The sequence below is a fragment of the Macrotis lagotis genome, chromosome 2 (genome assembly GCF_037893015.1).
Source record: "Macrotis lagotis isolate mMagLag1 chromosome 2, bilby.v1.9.chrom.fasta, whole genome shotgun sequence".
Classification (NCBI taxonomy): domain Eukaryota; kingdom Metazoa; phylum Chordata; class Mammalia; order Peramelemorphia; family Peramelidae; genus Macrotis; species Macrotis lagotis.
In genome coordinates, this window is record NC_133659.1 from 261202919 (window position 1) to 261219405 (window position 16487).

General features: G+C 33.7%; 1 pseudogene; it reads right to left on the minus strand.

Moving 5' to 3' along the window:
• Positions 1-14387: 14387 nt before the first annotated feature.
• LOC141511665 (olfactory receptor 9K2-like) lies at positions 14388-15335 on the minus strand (annotated as a pseudogene).
• Positions 15336-16487: the final 1152 nt, after the last annotated feature.

Below are 16487 nucleotides of genomic sequence, written 5' to 3' on the forward strand. Positions count from 1 at the left end.
TTAATACCCTTTCTAAAAACTCATCAGCAGGAGACATATACCAGCCTTCTACCTTAGTAGTTTTTATAGCAAATCTTCATTGTCTTATTGTAAAAGCAACTTCATCATTCAATACTTCTTTATCTACACATTCTTGAAGAGTGAAATTGAAACAGTTAATATTATACCCCTCTTTTTCTGTAATAATATTGACATTTTAGGAAGATCCTACCATGAAAATGATATTTGATCCTGTACATACAGATATTAACAATTTTTTTCCTGCATAAGATTTTTTGCCTGTATAAATTTTATCCCCGTTTGCTGCCATAGCCATATCTCTGAATTAGCTAACTCTTTTTCTGGATATATAATTGATTTAATATAGCCTGGAATACCCCATGGAATAGCTATATCAGGAAAATTCCACAGCTGTAAAAAAATGGTAGAATGATTATAAATTCCTCTATATGCAACCCAAGGTGGAAAATGTTCCCAAGGATGCAAATTTAAACAAGGAGACTCTGTGGGAAAGCATTTTATTCCTTCAGCTGTGCAAATGGAAATCCTTGCATTTCTAAAATCCTAAATGACCCTATGTTATCCTTATTTGGATGAGTTGAATGATTAGATTTATTTAATTTTGTACATGGATCAACAGTACAATTTTTACAAAAACATATGTGTCATACTATTTAAACCAGAAAATTATACCTGACTTGTCTTCTCAGCATCTCTTCTTTGATATTTCCAACAGTAAATTTGTTATATCCCAAATGTTTTGCAGCTTCCCATATCATTAAAATTCATCCATTTTATCCTCCCCATTGTATAGTAGTTTCATATAGAGGTTTTTGAACATAAGTCCAGTATTCCTTTTACAGTCCCTAAATTGTTCATGATTAATGTAAACATAACAAATAATTAGTCCATGTTGTATTCTCCTTTTTTATGGTCTATTCTTCCTTCTCCTTTTGCCTTTTCTTTTTCAATTTCTTAAGTGTAAGTTATTCATTTTCTGCATTACTTAATTCATCTGGTCTGCAAAATCTGATGTTCCTTTCTGGTATCCAGACAATTTCTCCATCTGTGGACAAAACATAAGCCTACCCTTCTCCCCCATGTTCATAATTGATCAGGTCTTTTCTATTGTCCAACCTTAGGGTACTTCCACATGACTATGCTCTTCTCTTCATGGTGCATATCTTTATTAAAAAAATTTTTCTACAGGTGTTAATTGTTTATCATTCAATGTTAAAAATTCAAGGTTAAAATTTCAAGGTATATTAAGGCAAGATTTATTCTTCTCTTTTGTTTCCCCTTTGTCTCTATATATCACCCCTTCTTTTGTACTTCCAAAAATCTTTTAAGATCTTTATATTTCCTTTCCACCAAAGCTTGACCATTGGGGTTATAGAGAATGCCTGTAATATGTCTTATATTGTAATATAGGCAGAATTGTTTAAATGTCATTGAAGTATATCCCAGGCCACTGTTTTTTATTGATTTTGGTATCCCTTCTTTGATTAAAAGATTTTCTTTATACTTATCCTAGTAATCTTATAAATTCCAAATCTCAGCTCCCAAATAAACTTAAATTATTTTCATTTTCAAAATCTAAAAGTTTGCAAATTCTTCTTATCTTTATCAGTGTAATTCTAACTTGTTAATGTTCTTACTTAAAAGAACTTTTATCCTTATTGATCAATATTTCTTAATTTTAGAACATTTAATAACATTGCTATATCATAATCAACATTGTACTTTTTTGCAAACTCCCTATTTCAGGTACATGTATTTCCAAATTATTTTGTATAGAAGATTAGCCCATTATAGAATTATCTAATTGAAGCAGCAATGACATAAAAAAAATAACATTTATCTAGCAATTGCTTTCATATCAAACTTCTCATATTGTGGAGCATATTATTCTTCAATCAATTTACTGCCAGATATTGCAAAAGTGGCAGTATAATGCAACTTTCAAATCATCTCCAACCTTATTTAAACACGTTTCTGTTAAACAACATACCTCAGGCAAATTTAACTCAGAGCTCCCTCTTGTGGCATGTTTTAAGTCAGATACTTTCAATCCTGATCCTGGAAAAAGGAGTTCTCTTCATGAATGCTCCCTTTTATTTTATTTTTGTAAATGAACGATTCCCTCCTTCCCTTTTGGGCAATTTCCACCATTCCTATTTTGCAACAATGGATATTTGTTGATATGCTTGTAAGGTATACCCAATTTGATTACTTACTCCTGCTGATGGACCAGTGCCAGTGAGCATTTCAAATGTCATTCTTAACCCTGCCACTTCATTTCTTTTAGATTGCTAGTACAATTATCAAAAAATTCAGTTTTCCATATCAAGCAATCTCCTGATGCAAGAGTGGATTTTGTTCTCATGGTCCAATCTTCTAGGGCTAAATTTTTCTGGCTAATATTTCTATCATAGCAAAATATATGGGCTAGTGTTGCCATATGTGCTTGTTGCTGGTTTTAATTCCTTAAATGTCCTACAATCTAGATTATCATATTCTCTCACAATACTCTCTGGATTATTTAGATCAGATCTCTCAAATATGGGAATGGAGAGCAATAACTCTTTCATGTCCCATGGAATCTCCTCTCCTTTATCCACTGCTTTTTAAGCAGCCTTTTGAACAACATTCATATGCCGCTTATCTTTGTTAGTGTTTTCTTCTTTAGACCATAAAGGAGCAGAAGGTGAGTTGTTAAGGATAGGAGGAGGTGGTATTGGAGGCAAAGGCCACCATTCTTCTCCTTTTCCTTTTTTACTCCTATCTTCATGCTGAATAGTTTGAGCACCGACATCAATATTTAATATTCTCTGAGCCAAAGGAACATCTCCAGGGGAGGCATAAAAATTTTTTAAATATTCCATAAAAGATTCCTATAGGGAATGTCTCTGAACCTTCCTGTCTAAAACATTTGCTCATCTATCTTCCTACTGTCTCCTATTTTTCAACATCCACACTCTCTCTTCTGGAAACCATGGACAACATTTTTGTACACATTCAATAAATTCTTCCAATTGTTTTGTTATTGACAAGTTTCTTCCTTTGACTATTTGCTTTAACACTCTCATATAATGTCCTCTCTCCTTAGATTGACCCTCTCCTATATTAATGCTCTCTGTTTTAAACCTGGTGAAAAAAATCCTCTTACCTGCATCTTGTAGCATGCTCCAGGACTGTAGGATACCCAGGCAATCCCTTTTCCTTTCACTACTCTTAATTCCCCTCCAGGTTGCTGTCCCTGTTCAGGTGCCAATTGGCACCAGTGGTTTGGCTTGTTCCTGGGTATTGATGAGAGCCCATAACATAACAAAGAGTAGGCTCCAGGGCCATGACCCATAAGGAATCAAAGTGAAGATTATAATTGGGAGAAAAGCACAAAATCTAGGAGAAATCAAAACAAGAAAAATCCTTCAATAAGGTTGATTTATTCCCTTTTATGTCACACTATGTTACCTATTTTCTTGTTTAAAAGTGCTTGTAATTCTTATCTCTCTCCATCTCAATAGACTCTCCATCTCAATTAGGTCAATGATATAAGTGGATCTTGTCCACCAAAGAATAAAGTTCTTTCAGAACTAATGATCAAAATGATTAAGTAAACAGCAACTATTTTTTCAGAATCCAAGTAGCCAAAATGCATATCAATAATGAGGCTATGTATTTCGAAAGGTAAGTCTAAAACTAACATTAGTCAAAGCTATTGGTCTCAGGAATTCTATAAGATACACAAATTGAAAGTCATAGCAAACATAACATATAAGAAGCAAATATCTAGCAATGAACTACTCCTGGAAAGGGACTTGACATCAAACAACTGGAGAAGCATTTTGAGGTAATATCAGAAGTAGTTGAGGGGAGAGAAACTCATATTCCATATAGATATGAATTCAAAGCTGGAAGCTGCTTCAAAAAGTGTCACACATAGCAATTTAGAAGAAAGTTAATTTTGACTCAAGAGAAATCTAACCCTGGTTCAAAAACTGAACTTTGTGAAACTTCAGGATAAACCTTAATTTGAGAAACTGCTTAGGCAAGTCATATTTATGTTCCAGTTATGTTCAGTTTTATCAGAAATATATGATACAAAAGTTTTTTCCCCATTTAATACTTTTTATTATCATCGAAGATGCACTGATTTTGTTCATGCAAAAACTATTACATTTTATTTTATTGAAATGACCTATCTTCTTTTTTTACAAATTGGTTAAACCATTTTGGAAATCAGATATTTACCTAAATGGCCTTATTTATCTTCATTAACGATTCTACCATCTTCCAATCACCCAGACCCATAGCCTCTGTTGTTCTTTACTCCTCATTCTAACTCACCATGTGTACCCTGCTATGTTTGTACAAACCAAAGTTGATTGCACAGAATTATTTAAGTCAAGCAAAAAGTTGGTCATTGGACCAGTCTTCTCCAGGCTAGCTGGAGGTCATCACTTAGTAAACTATCAAAAAATGTGCATGTAATCTAATTTGGTTTTTAACTCTTCTTTAACGCCAAAACTTCCTTATTTACTGAAGTTTCCTCACTGCCTTCCTCAGTGTGTTTATATGGCATTGAATTGCAGCAGTGAAGGAGAGAGTCTCTTCCAGCTGAGATCTACAAAATGGGTTGTCCATTGCTCATCCAAAAACTGGTTGAAATTTTCCAGGTTAAATGGCATGAAGAGGTTATCATCCAAGAATTCAAGGACACTGCCATTGTTTATCTCTCTAAAGGTAAAGGGAATAGATAGGGGTTCAGAAGAAGCAGTACCAAGACACACTTAAGCTCTCTTTGAATAAATTTAGAATTTATTGTACAGCTTGGGAGACACTGGCCCAGGACCATCTAACATGGCATGTCCTCATCAGGTGAGGTATTGCATTCAATAAGGAAGGCAGAATTGAAGTAGCTCAAAGGAAACATGACATACTAACCTGAGGTGTTCACATACTATTTGTGCCCAACCTAAGATAGAGCATTCCAAACTCATATTGATCTGATCAGCCACTGTCAGACACTCTGTAATTTGTCTCAAATATGGTAATGTCATTTTGATCTTCTTCAATATTGAAGGACAAGAACCAATCAACCATATATGGTATAGAATTTCAACAGTAAAGGAGAGGACTAAAGTGGATCAATTGCTTAAGAAGTCATTTTTAAGGATGAAAAAAGATCTAATGTATTGATAGATGGATGCAAAGGAACCATATGAGGGAAATATATTGAATATGTAAAAGAAGAGATTGATCATATTCTTAGATAAGGCATGAGTGATCAGGTACTTGCATAGAGAGGGTTTGAATTTTGAAGGAAGAGTTCTAAGTCTTTCTCTTCTTTGTTTTTTGTTTTTGGAGGGTTTTTGGCAAGACAATGGAGTTAAATGACTTGTCCAAGGTCACACAGCTAGGCAATTATTAAGTGTCTGATCAGCTTTGAACTTCATCAGCTAGCTACCCCCCCCATCTTTCTCTCCTTTGCAGGAAAAAGAGATAATGGATAAAGATGGAAACACAATGAAATGTAGAGTTGAAGGAATAAAATGAAATGGAAGTTTATGTGCTGATAGAATTTATTGTGGGGATATTTGAAGACTAAAACATTTTTTATACTTTTGAAAATTCAGATAGTTGCTTTTTATGTCTTCATCATTATTAACTCCCCATCTCCCACCTTGCACTGCCATACTTACCTTTAGCTTTCTTTTATTCCTCTCAAATCAAGCCATTTCCTTTAACATTGTATCAGAGTTCCTAAAATCCTCCTAGAAATTAATTCATCCCAGCTTGGACTGTTTGAACCAGAGAAGGCAATAAATCCAGAGACAAGCCTGGAGGATAAAGGCTTAATTAACATAAATGAATGGCCAGTTGCTAGAGGTTGATAACAATTGCACTGACTGAAAAGATATACACAAATATGAAGACTTTTACACAGCCTTAGGTCTAATGTTTCAGAAAGTAAAAGAAGTCTATTAAATAGTCATTTTTCTTAACTGGGAAACTGGATAATAGGGAACAGAATGGTCAGTGATTATAGGAGGATGTGTTAACCTTGAAGTTGAAATTTTTTAATCTTAAGGTCTCAGAAGTTGTTAAAGATCAGATTTATTCCAGTTGAGATGGTTTCTCTATATTTATTCTCATCAGAATACCCTCATATGGAAGTAGATATCTACTATCATTTTTTTATAAGTCTTATCCAGTTTTTGCTAACCCAAGGGTCTTTATTTAAATAACTCAATTATTTCTATTTTTCTTGATTTCTAAGGTTTTTTTCTGTAAAGAAGACATTTTTACCAAAACTCAGTCTCAAAAAGTTGAAAGAGCTATTTAGGATTATGAGACTATGTTGTATTAGAATATCTTGTGTCTGATATATCAAAAGACTCATACACGTTGCCACAAAATCAATTTGAAAGAAGGGAAGGACAGGGGGGAGAATGTAATAATATTTTAATAAGTCTTATTAATGATTATTTTTCTTTACATCACAATTATTCCTGACAATCTACCCACCCCTTGTAACAATGAAGCAAAAATATGATGCAATGAACTCATCAAACAGTTGAAACTTGAAAACTGTTACACAAGTAGTCCCCTGTTTCTCTACAGTGAATAAAAAGAACATGTGTTTCACTATTTGTAATCCATGAGCATGAAAGGATTTTTCAACAGCTCAAAGTTTGGCTTCATTTAAGTGATCATCTTACTTAGATTAGTATCTTTTCTCTCTGAATTACATTAGACAGTTCTTTCCATATTTTTCCTCACTTTTTATTTTCAATATTTATTCCTGGACTACAAATATTCCTTTACATTCTGATACCATAATGTTCATATAGTAAAATGTAAATTCCATTCCACCAGTTTTTCAAACAAGAGAATTTTGTTTCAAAGGCTTAGTTACAACAAATAGTGATATTCTAATATTTGGTAAATATTGGGACTCTAATTTCTATTTATTGCATTTTTGAGATATGATATTTCCTTATGTATAAGATGCACATTTTTTGAATAATTTGGGGTCTAAAAACTAGGAGTGTCCTATACAGTGGTTATAGATTTTTTTTATTTGCATTTCTTGCTTGTTAGCTCTTGTTGTCTTTGCACTCATTGTTTCCCATTTGTTACCAGTATATTAGATTATGTTTTGCCAAGTTTTACCCAGAAATGGCTCAGAAAAGATATTTATATGGTGCTGAATTCAAGTTGAAAGTGATCTAGTTTGCAAAAGTGAATAGCAGTTGTGCTACTGAATGTAAGTTTGGTCCTCCTCCAACTGAGGAAACAATCTGAGACTGGCTACCAGAAAAAGAAGCTCTACTGAAAATTCCAAGACAGAAGAAGGCCATGAGAGGGAAGTCAGAAAAATGGCCCAATTTAGAGAGGGAAATGAAGATATAAATAGAAGAGCAAAGGGCAGTTGTAATTCCTGTGTCTATAAAGATGGTTCAGCATAAAGCAAGAAGAATTGCTGTTAAAAAGAAGTTAGTGATTTCAAAGGAGGACCCAACTTGTGCTTCAGGTTCATGAAATGGAATGGACTAAGCAGGAGTAGATATGCTAGATTTTGCCCAAAAGATGCCTAAAAGCTATGAGCAGAAGGTCCTTGAATTTCGTGAAGAATAAAAGTTGAGTGCAAAAACTTTATGTAATACTTTTTTTTCAAATTTCAGGCCCCCAAATTAAGGCATGTCTTATACATGGGGAAATATGATATATGTGTATTAGAAGGTTCCCATTTCCAAAATGTACAAACAACCTTATGATTAACTCCAATCGACATCTGTGGTATTTAGAGCAATTCTCACCACCAACAGTGTGCCTGCATTTTTATAGATCTTCCCTACTTGTCACTCTCTGCATAATTCACTATTCTTTATTGTTTTGTCACATTGGTTCATAGAGTACTTAAGTCAAATTTGGAATCATTTATCATTTTGGTGAAATTAAAATATGAACAATTCATAAGCTTATTTCAGAGATAATCCTGTATCCCTCCAATGTATAAGGGAGCAATAAGTCAAAGGATCAAAATGACCAGTTATTTAATGACTCATTCTATTTGATTTGGCTTATTTTAAATTGCTTTCCAATCAGGATCCAAGAATATACTGTCATTTCTTGACCATTTAGATAGGATTAGGAATTTGTGATCTGCTCTGCCACAACTCTCCCTTTAAAATGATTGCCAATCTGGAAGCAAAAATACTCTTGAAACTGCCAATATTGGGGAAGAATATTTGTTCCACATTGTAAGGAGACCTGAGAAAGAACTGGTCACTATGAAAATCATAGGGGTGAATTCCTTAAATACCTCTCCATTCAATAACCCACATGACCCTAAAATTACACCATATCCTTTCTTCCTCCAAGAGTCAAGACAACAGATTCATTTGTTTTACTGTAGAATATGGAATGTCTCTAACACCTTGCTTTCTATCTCTTGTCAAGAGAATGATAAACAAATCCTCACTACAATGGCCACTGTGAAAATAGTAGTGATCTACTACCTAATCATCTATATTGTCTAAAAATATGTTCCATTCTTTGGTCAATAATTCCAATCCCTCATGCCAAAACATATCAACCTATCACTCTTGAGTCCATATACCATTATTCTACATTCCCATTATGCCCTCTGCAATCCCTATTGTAGTATTACTATTAACAAATTGTCCATTGGCAGTTAGCTACGCCATAAACCATCCTGTTAGTTTGCCCTCCCGCAATATTAAATTTTTCATTTTTACACATAATTTAATACATACATGTTGATTGTCTCTAAAAAGAATGTAAGTTCTTTGAGGAGCCTACTTTGCTTTTATATCCTCACTATAAGTCATTTACATTTCATCAATGTTCATTGATCTAGATTGATTGCTTTCAAAAAGTTATGGAATAGGGGTGGCTAGGTGGTGCAGTGAATAGAGCACCAGCCCTTGAGTGAGGAGTACCTGAGTTCAAATCTATCATCAGACACTTAATAATTATTGTGTATGTGCTTGGGCAAGCCACTTAACCCCATTGCCTTGCAAAAAAACCTTAAAAAATTAAAAAAATAAAAAAGGTATGGAATGGAGAGTCTAACTTGTCCAGTGCCATAGCCAAGAAGGTTTAACCAAGCTATCAAATTTTTAAATCTTCTAACTGTAGGCAACTATGTGAATTAGTGGATAGAGAAAGGAGACTGGAGTTAGTAACAGTTCAAATCCAAAGTCAAACATTTAATAGTTTTGTGACCCTTGGCAAATCACTTAATCATTATTTGCCCCCATTTATTGTCTGTAAAATGAAAACAATAACACCCACCCACTAGGGCTGTAGTGAGGATAAAATGAAAAAAAAGATTACAAAGATTACAATGACTGGCACATAGCAAGCATTATATAAATACTAATTTCATCATTACTATTATTTATTTGTCTATCTACCACTCTCTTTTTTATTTGTTTTTTTAAGATGGTCTCAAAGTACCCACTCTATTTTTATGACTATTGATAAAGAAAACAATCAACTATCCTTGAGAAGCTCACATTATTAGTACAAGAAAAATAGAAACCTGAATATCTTTTAAAATTAAAATTATAACAGAGGAACTAAATAAGCTGAAGAATTATACATCCCAAGGGACTGAAGTGTTACAAAATGCTCCTGGGTCCTGACTGATGCTTTCTCAGCTTGCAATTTCAGTAATCATCTCATATTGGGATGTTCTAAAAGATAAGTAAGCTTCTAGCTTTCAAAAGAATAATATCAATTTTCAGGTTTTCATGAGGAAAGGACTTTTTTCTCTGTGATTATGGTAAAAAGAAAATGAAATGGGATCTACTCATCCCAATAACTTGGCATTGTGGGGAGCTATTCCTTGAAGTATTTAAATATTCCTTCACACACACACACACACACACACACACTCACACAGGCCCACCAATCTCAAAACTATCTTTTTTGCTTTCTACCAAAAAAATGTTAGAATCAGAAATAAGATATTACTTTGGAAGAAAAAGCAGATAGTAAATGTTGATAAATCATTTTTTAAATAAAGGTTTAGGATAATCAGTAAATCTACTTTTAAAAAATCTATTTATACTCAGTTTTGAAATTGAATTTTTCCTCATGGTTTGAGTTTTGGTGGGAGAAATCACCTTTACACACATGGGCTAAAGTTAGCTTGAATCAGTTAATGAAAGCTGATTGTCAAATTTTCAATGTTTGGATTAATATGTTGAATAAAAGCTACAAAATGGTTTTTGCTTTATTGTCTTGATTTCTATAATTAAGAAATGATAAAGAAAATTTGAATAATGTGACTTAAATTTAAAAGTGTGTCTGTTTTTGTGGGGAGCTGATCATTAAGTATGCCTCTGGGTAGGTTTACAAACCTCAAGCTTGGTTCTTCAGGCTAGAGCTCAGGTCTCTTACTTCAGGGCTCCTTTTTTGGACCATTTTTTCTAGATGTTTAATCAGAAGTATTCATTATTAATAAACTTGGGTTTTGTCTAAGATAAAATAATATAATAAATATGAAAGGGAGACTTTTTTAAATGTCATCACTTTAATACAGACAGAGAGCATTCAAAGTGATTTAGAGTCTAGTATCATACCTTCATGGTGAAAGTGAGGAGTAATAGGACAAAAGGTCTGGTTTCAATGACCATCCTTATCATGAAAAAATGGAACCCCAGAATCAACATTTCATTGAAGAATTTTACAAGAACTACTCAGAATGAGGAGGAGAATGAAGATATTATGATGAGTTTTGTGGAACCAAGGGATAAGGAATAGATTCAATTTCTGAATATTGGAATATCTATAAGGGGTTATAGAATTTGAAAAGTAGTCTGTGAATAAGATGTTTTCTAAATATTGTAGTTAAACTATGGAATAGAGTATATGATAATTTCATTTTCCTCTTCACTTGAATAGTGGGACTGAAATTCAGAAAAAAAAATTCTTTTCTACTAATCTGGGCTGCAACAATGTGTAGCAAACAATGTAACACTAAGTGAGATTGGGATGGATATGGCAGGGCGAGGGACAGGTTGGCAATGAAAGACTACAACCACAAATCCCAGGACACTTAATGATTCTCACAAAAAAAACACACAAAACAAAACATGGCACAAATCATAAAGGATATTTAGGTTAAAAAGTTAGAAAAACTGACATTCAATTGTACAAAAATGTTTAAAAAATTTAGGAAGCCATGGACGAAAGGATGGATCTTCTTCTTCTTAATACTTTGAATAAAATGGCACAGACAAATGTGTTGGATAATTTAGGTGGCATTGTACCCAGTGTTAGGAGTAGAAGCAGGATCTTTCCTCAAGGAGAGCATTAGGGAACTTTCAAAAGGATAAATGTCTTATATTTCAGTCAGTTTCCAAGGGTGAGCATAAAGTGTCATTCAATAAAGAGAGAACTGGCCCAGAAACTGGAAATTACAAATTATAGTTTTTTTTCCTGTTTCCAATCAGCTATTGCTTATCATTCATTGAATCTACACTTAAGGTAAAATGATCATTTCTGAATCCCTCACAGAGTGAACTAATATTGCCTGACGTACATATAGGACCAAGAATATTACAAAGAAGTATGCATCAAATACTAAACATGTGGTGGGGTGGGCTTGGTGGGGGGGGTGAATTTCCCTTTTATTTCTTGTGGATTTTTTTAGTTTTTTTGCAAGGCAATGGAGTTAATTAACTATTATGGACTATTTAAAAAATATTCTAGACTCCAATTAAAAGAAAAGAATAGCAGCTATTTAGACACTGCGAAGAGGGGGAGCTGGAACACAACAGGCCAACTGGATAAATCACTTAACTTCTTTTTTTTCCTCTCTATAATAAGAATAAAAAATTCTTATGACTTTTTATATTATAGATATATCACTTTACAAGGGTAGCACTTTATATTCTTCAAGGAAGAAAACTATTGTTTCTCAGGGGAAAAAAAGGAAAAACAAAGCCTGGAAAATTCATTCACAAATCCAAATGTGAGATTTATAAACAATGAAAATGTGCACATATGAACATAACCTGAATAGTTGATTGTATTTTTACAAATTCAGTTTTTAATCTGGATATTTGGCATCATTAGGACAGACATAGACACAGACAAAACTAATTCTCTGTGTCTAAACAACAAATCTCCTTTGAGCAGATAATGCATGGAAAATGTTTCATTGCAGCCTGACTTTCCCTTTTGTCTAACAAATGTAAGGGTTGCTACTCCTCATTAGCAGGTATATATAGAGGCTTTCAAATTTATTTAGATGTTTATTTTTAGTTCTATAGAACTAAATGATTTTTTTTTCAGAAAAATTCCTCTAAGAATTCTAAGATAAATATTTAGGGAGTTCCAAAAGTCTTATTTGAAATGTGTGTAAATGTACACATACATGATGTATAGCCATATCTGCATATGCATGCATGTATGAATATGGATATATGTATAAACACATACATTGATAGTGGGAGTACTTTGTGGTGAGAATACATGTATGCACATATATACATATATAGGCATACTTGTATGTGTTCTAGTGAATGCATATATATGCAAATATGAATGCATACATATTTATATACACTTGCATCTATACACAATTGTTTTTATACCAACATGAATCATGTGTTGTATTGGTTAAAGTTAATACAAACACACATGTGTATTTATGTGTTTAAATTGACATGTAATATGCTCCTGTATTCATAGATGTGTCTTTCTATGTATCTTTGTGCATGTGTGCATGTATGTTGCACATAAATTAAACAGGCCAGTGATTTCTTTGCTATAGGGTGATTCCCTGGAATCAATTCTTCTATAAAAATTCTTCTACAATGATAGATCAGTAGTACTCTGAAATTTATAGTCTTAGAGAGTTGCCTCAGACACTGAGTAATTAAGGGACCTGAACAAGTTACCACTTTAGATAGGTCAAAGATAGGATTCCTTGAAGTCAGGTTTCTTGTCTTTGATGCCATTTCTTTATCCATTATGTCACAATGCAAAATATACACAGGTAGAATTATGAATTCAAGAGGTTGATTTCCTCAAGTCCCATAGACAAAAAGCAACAGCCTCTTTAGACTTGATGATCTCATCTTACACCCAAATTCTCATTTTCCTTTGTTGATGTTATAAGAAAAACTAATTGAATTGATTTTCTTGAATCAGAATTGACTGTATTATGAAAGGGTACAATAATGGAGTTTTATTCATGTAGTTCTAGGAGAACAGAAAATCCTTGAAGGAACTAACAGTTTTTATTTAATTTCATATCCTAATGCTTTATCCTCTGATATAGACATAGTAGATAATTATTAAATATAAATACTTCCTGAATGACCAGATTAAATTGAATATGCAAAAACAATGAGATGAAGAAAGTCCCAGGAGTGAAGTAGAAAGATTGATCATAGAATCACCATTGGATGAGCTGAATGATATTATCAAATACTTATCAAATGCTTATACAAGAGAGCAGATAACTGAAGGGAATTAATTAGGAAATAATTATCATTCACTTTGATGAGCTAGCAAAATATATACCGATTTTTTTCTCCTATATCTATGCTATCACCTCCGCTTTTCCCACAAATCCAACTAAAATGAGAAATTATGGATGCATTTTAGTAATTTGAATTTAAAAAAAAGTTTCACAGAAAAGCAAACTAGAATACTGGCTCCTTACAAATAGATAAATATCAACTCACCAACCCACAAAAATGTATAGTTATCCTTTCTACATTCCAGGGGTTAGGGGTATAGCGTCCTTGTGATCTGGAAAATCCAAGTAAAATTGTTTGGCCCTTCCTTTGGACTAGAGGAAAAAGTCTGCTTTTTTTTCCTTTTTTCTATTGTGGGCTCTTTACAGTACCATATTGAAAAATTTGAGTTAAATATTTGGTCACAGGAATAGTTTATGCATTTCGGAGTTTCTATATTTTTTTCTATGTCATCTGCTGGCCTTCTAATGTCATCTATAGTTTCCACAAACTCTCCCCCCCTTTCCAAATTCCCATGTACAGTAATTTCTTTTGCTAGCTGGCAGTATATCAAAACTTCAATGAGAGGTCAGTATGCATTTCCAGCCTAACCTCCTTTAGGACACACTCAGAGCTTCTATGAAATAATGGATTCTCATGGGCCTAGTTGTCATCAGAGGTAATGAGGTATAATGTTATTTGCAGAACTAATATGTCATCTCTAATTCTGTGCCTATAATTTTTAGTAGTAATAGTAACCTGTGGGAAGTATCAAAAGAAAAGCCAGGAAATTTTTTTCTACCAGAAATAATTCATTCCTAAGCAGATTTTTCCGATTTAAAGTGAACAGAACTGAGAGGGGAAAAAATAGGACATTTAGAGCAAAACCTTTATCTTTCCTAAAATTCTTTTCAGAGACTCTTTGACATCCTTGTTTCTGAGAGAGTAGATGAGTGGATTCAACATGGGAGTAATCAGAGTATAACACACAGAAGCCACTTTACACAGTTCAGGGTTATTGGGAGGAATGGGATACACAAAGAAGGCAGTTCCATATAGCAAACTCACCAACCCAAGTTGGGACCCACAAGTGGAGAAGGCTTTCATTCGACCCTCAGCAGTTTAGATCTCCAGGACAGTAGACACAATATACATATAGGATACCCCAATGAATATTAGAGTGGGAAAAATAATGATTCCTGCCAAGATTAATGACAACATTTGATTGATGGCAGTGTTGGAACATGAGATCTTTTCAGTTGAGTGGGAATCACAGTAAAAGTGGTCAATAACTCTAGAGGCACAGAAGGACAAAATAAAGGTGACACTCACTAAAAGAATAGAAGTAATCCAGCCACAGAAGTAAGAGCCAACCATAAGCTGGGTACAAAAGCGTCTTGACATGTGGATGGAATATTTCAGTGGGGAACAGATGGCTACAAAGCGATCATAGGCCATGGCTGCCAGGACAAAGCCCTCTGCTACCATGAATAGCACAAAGAAGAAAAACTGAACTACACAGCCCACAAAGGAAATGGACTTACTTGTTGATAAGAAATTGGCCATGGCTTTTGGTGCTACATCAGAGGAGTAGGAGAGATCAATGAAGGAGAGGTTGCCAAGGAAGAAATACATCGGTGTGTTCAATCGGGGATCAATCAGGATGATGGTCAGAATGCCGGCATTCCCCAAGAGGACCATGCTATAGACGAATAGAAAAGCCAGGAAAAGAAAGATATGGAAATCTGGGTGGACTTGGAAGCCTACAAAAATGAAGTCAGTCACCTCTGAGTGGTTGTTTGTTCCTTGTTTACCCATAGTAGAGATCTGCTAAGAAAAATAAGACCAAGATCAAGAAATAAATTCTTATCTTCCAGCTAGGTAATTATCAATTGTTGCCTAATATTTACCAATTTTTGACAATTTTTCAAGGTAATTTCATGCTATGAATTTCCCTTTGCAAAACAGTATTATTTCTTTTTAAATGAATGCTTTATTTTTTTTCTCCTCTGTTACATCTTTTAAAAATGGAAAGACAAAAAATGAATGCATAAATAAAATAAAATGGAAAAACCAAAGAAACACTGAATTAAAATGCTGAGGGTAAGGGTGTTTCCCTAAGAGAAGGCTTCCAGACATGACACAAACTTGAAGAATCTTCATTTTTCCAAGTCTTTACAAATAAAATCATCACTCATGTTTTTGAACAAAGTTGAATTTCATAGCAATTTTTGTTAAAGTTTGTAGTGCTTCAATTTGTATTTTGTATTTTAATTGTAATTTGTATTGTAGTGCTTCAATTAAATAACCTTTCCAACCAAAATGAATACTATTAAGTCCTTCCTGATTTGGTAACTAGTCTATGAACTAGAACTATTTCTGGGATACCAAAAAGTTAACTGTTCTATCCATGGCTACAGGGAAAATGTATATCAAGGGCAGAACCTAAGTCTAGGCAAGGATTTCTAGAATTAACTCCAGCCAGTTACCAACAGTGCTGCATCAGGGCTTGACTTATTGCTGTGTTGGTTGTATAAACTAAAAAAAAAAGACTGAAGAAATACTAATAATAAAGATTGAACTTAAAAGGATATATTGTGCATGTAATTTGTTTTTGCAGAGAAAAGGTTGTTAAACCAGTAACATGCTACACAATTCAGTTATTTCTGACTCAAAGGTCAGTCCTCTATTCACTATCTAAATAGACAGCACAGTGGATAGAGTTCTAGGTCTGTAATCAGAAAAGTCATCTTCCTGAGGTCAAATATCCTCAGACACTTAACAAGCTATGTGACTCTGGGCAGATCACAGCACTGTTTGTCTCATTCTCCTCATCTGTAAAATGAACTGGAGAAAGAAATGCAAACATTCTTTATCTTTATTTAGAAAACCCCAAATAGAGTCACCAAGAATTGGGCACTCCTGAAAACACTCAACAACAACACCAACAAAATGTGTTATATAACACAGAAAGGC